Source organism: Syngnathoides biaculeatus, chromosome 8 (genome assembly GCF_019802595.1).
Source record: "Syngnathoides biaculeatus isolate LvHL_M chromosome 8, ASM1980259v1, whole genome shotgun sequence".
Lineage (NCBI taxonomy): Eukaryota > Metazoa > Chordata > Actinopteri > Syngnathiformes > Syngnathidae > Syngnathoides > Syngnathoides biaculeatus.
Window position 1 is genome coordinate 25,802,494 of NC_084647.1, and position 4,191 is coordinate 25,806,684.

The 4,191-nt window shown below is 42.0% G+C and overlaps 1 pseudogene; it reads right to left on the reverse strand.

Moving 5' to 3' along the window:
- Positions 1-525: 525 nt before the first annotated feature.
- LOC133505462 (5S ribosomal RNA) lies at positions 526-644 on the reverse strand (annotated as a pseudogene).
- Between the last annotated feature and the right edge of the window lie 3,547 nt (positions 645-4,191).

A 4,191-nucleotide genomic window follows, 5' to 3' on the forward strand; every position in this document is an offset into this window, starting at 1 on the left:
GTATGCAAGGTAAGGCTCTTAATGATTATGTTCGCTTGATGTGTACAAACACATGCACCCATGCACACTTAAGCACATGCACACACACACACACACACACACACACACACACACCACACACACACACACAGTGTGATTTAAAAAAACATTTGAAGGAAACATATTTGGAGAAAACTATAATTAGGGAGAAGAAAGATCTGCAAATAAAGCACATGCTTGCGGAATGATTCAAGTGACCATTTATTGAAGGTAAAAACAGCACCACCTCAGAAGGTTGTAAGATTTGGAAACTGAGTGTTTAAAGGGACTGTTTATGTTTGGGGGAAATCGTGGATCAAAGTTGCATAAAAATTGGGGCTGCTCCCATCAAATAAGTTTAAGTTTATTCTTTTCTTTTTGGTTTGTCCCATTAGTGGTCGCCACAGTGTGTCATCTCAGATAAACGCATATTTGTTTGGCACAGTTTTACACCAGATGCCCTTCCTTACGCAACCCCTCTGCTTTTTTTTTTTAGCCCAAGAGAGATGATTACAACACCTGGTATTCCCAAGCGGTCTCCGATCCAAGTACTAACCAGGGCCAAACCCGCTTAGCTTCCGAGATCTGACGAGATTGGGCGTTCTCAGGGTAGCGTGGCTGTAAGACCCCCATCAAATAAGTTAACAATCGTGTATTCTACCTTTTCTATGATTAAAAGGTAGGTCCTGGAGAGTAATGTGGGCTTCAGCGATTAGGAGTAGAGTTGGCTGGCTGTTATCTTTCTGTGATGAGTGACATGGCACCGTGTGCATGAATGTTGTTGTTGTTTTCTGAACGTGTGTTCCATAAACCGATTCAAAGTTGACCGGCAGCTCTGTCTATCCTTGACCATTTGCAGGGGAAATATGCTATAACTAAATTAGCTAAAATCAATATGTTCCCTTGCGGTGGCAATTGTGGATGTGCTGTTGTGGTTTAAATTGCTCTTTGCTCATCTCAAACTTTAAACATTCTCTGTCTTTTACAGTCTTCTTCCTTTTGGCTCACCGCCATCAAGCAAATTCATTTCTACATACTAGTGTGTGTGTGACTGCTGAAACATTAGTCCATGTGGAAAAATAATTTCTGCAAAGCTTCGAGGCAGAGAATGTGCTTCAACATTTTTTTGACAGCTGATTTATTCAAGTTATTCAATAAATCATTGCAACCCTAAAAGAAACATCCACCCGTTCGTTTTCTGTACAAGTATATTCAGTAGGGTCACAGGCCGGAGCCTACCTCAGCTATTTTTGGGCAAGAGGCGGGGTACACCCGGAGCTGGTCACCAGCCAAACACCGGGCACATATAAACAAACAACCATTTGCACTCACATACAAACCTACAGACAATTTAGAGTCTACAATTAACCTACCATGCATGTTTTTAAACCGGATTGTCCAAAGAAAACCTACGAAGGCACAGGGATAACATGCAAACTGCACGCAGGCGAGGCCGGAATTTGAACCCTGGTCCTAAGAACTGTGAGGTAGATGGTCTAACTAGTCGGTCACCGTGTCCCCTAAAATAAAAATTGTATCATATATTTAATTTCGAGAAAATTTCGGATGTACAATGCAAAAAAAAAAAGACTGTCTGTAGCACTCTTAATGCGAACTGAGTGAACTCATTGAGGGGAGCAGTTCTGAGTAAAACCTCAGTGTGCATCACTGCACACCACTCATGCACAAACAGGAAGACTTAAAAACTCCAAGATGAGTGAGTTGTTACCGGTGATATTGATTCCATTCTTTTTATTTCATGTTTTTGTAATTTGCCCACTCGGTATGTACTAGGAATTTAAGATTATTTTCACTTAAGCAGGTGCATTAAAAATGATTGACTGAAATTCCACTCCACAATGTCAAAATGGTCACGAGGTTGGAAAACACAAGCTACTACATTGCCAAATCGCTCTCAAGGAACCTTTGCTATAACCTGTCACTGCTCGATGACAGAGCCATGTGTTAAAAGGATTATATATGTAAAATGTTCTTGAGCCAGTGGAGAATTCTTTCAAATTTAGAGCCAATCAAATGAACACAACATCATTTTTCTACATACCCCTAAGACCTATTAGCGGAGACCTACACTCTACCAAATTAGCCTTCTAGTTTTCCTCCTTCCTCACGGTGAATCACAACTTGAAATGCCTTATTCCTCCACTTTTTGCTTCATTTGGGTGCTTGCCTGTTAATGACTCTGGCTTCTGAAGTTGAGGACACAACAGGAAGACATACGCTATCAATGCCATCTAGTGCTGAGAGCGAAAAACAGCAGGCGGAGCAAGGATCCTCAACACTCACCCATCTGCTGTTAATTTAAAACACAATCTGCAGGAGGCACTAAGAGCCAGAGATACTATCTGCTCGGCTGGCTGTCTGTTTATTTAGAAAAGGAAGCTATTAAAATGTCTTTAACCAAAAACTGAAGTAAGCAGGCAGTACGAATGTCAGGAAAGAAGAGAGCAAGAGAGGGACTTTGGGTGGATATTTGTGAGGTGCAACTGCTGGGAAATGGTGTGTGAGCAAGTGTCAAAAAAATCATATTCTCCCCGCCTACTATCACATCCAAAAATTTAGCCCAACAATATGTTACCCTATAAGGGAAACAGCAGTGTATTCCATAAATTTAAAATAAATGACTAAATGTGTACATAGTGGATGGACTCCGCATTTAATGAAAAAAAATACTGCTCTTGAAACTTGGAAGAATGTCGACGAAGGCAATACAATCGACTGGACGACGTTGTTTAACTTGTATCATAAGGCACTGCTGCAGATACCATATATGTCCTGCTGTTTATCTAAAGTCCTGAATAACCATCGCAAGAAAAAAGTCATGCAAAGAAGCACACAAGAGATTTTATTCAGCAAATACCAGACAAACACAACTACTGTCACATAGTTGCAACCACATTAATTCACTCTCCCACATGACAACCCTCCCTGCTGCTCAGACTGGCCCGGACCTCAACTGTATTGTTCATAATGAAACCCACAATTTGACAAATAGATGAGGCAGCAACATTTTAAGGCACGAATGTTTGTTAACAGAGGTAAACTGAAATAATATAAAATAAAAACCAAAAAACAAAGGACGTTTAAATGAGAAGCAGGTTAATGCTTGTACTCCAGGGATGGTTTATATCAGCAGCAGCAGACAAGTAAAGAGCTGCTCTTTACCACTGGTTTTCATGAGACATTAATTACAATCAGGGAAAGCAATGAAGGGTTCATGTCACCCTGCTGTGATGATATTAATCTGCACATCAAAGACCAAGATTGCTGTATAGCGATAATACAAGACCATGATTCCTCTCCCAGCGGTGCCATATGTTGACTGCCTCTCTGCGATCCCACTTGAGCCAGTTACACAGCTCTTGTTTCCGGACAAGGTAAGGAGGTGGGGGGAAGCATGCAACCACGATGAAACTTGACTGTATTCAAGCCAAATCAAACTCCGGAAAGCCACAACCTCTCCTCCAGTTCCACCGCACGTCGAGGCCGCTGTCACTCGGAAATTATCCCCAATGATTACTGTTTCCTGTAACTCTGTTAGCTTGAAAAGCATGTCCTTGCCCTGAACCTGCTATATTCTCCCTAAATCAGGTCCGAGAACCATTACACTCAGCCAAGTCCTACCAGAAACATTCACGCCAACCCTATGGATTCAATGAACTTGAAACAAAGTCTGGTACAATAGTACAAACTGCTAAAGCAGACTCAAAGTACAAATTGAGATGTTCACCTCATCTGGCTTCTCTCAATGTGGAGGAGCAGAGGCTTGACACTGAGCCCCTCCCGGATGACAGAGCTTCCCACCCTATTTCCAAGGGAGAGCCCAGACACCTATGGAGGAAACTAATTTCAGCTGCTTGTATTTGGGATCGTGTTCTTTTGATCACGACCCACTGCTCGTGACCGTAGGTAAGGGTAGGAATGTAGATCAAATTGAGAGCGTCTTTGCCTGTCGACTTAGCTCCTTTACCACAAAGGACCAATACGAAGTCCACATCACTGCAGACGTTGTACCGGAACAGATAGCAATAATCAGACATCAATTAATTTTGCATTATTGAACAAAGATGGGTGGCATGCTTGGTTAGCACATTTGCCTCAAAGTTCAGACGTCCGAAGATTCAAATCGGGCCTCACCTGTATGGGGTTTGCTTG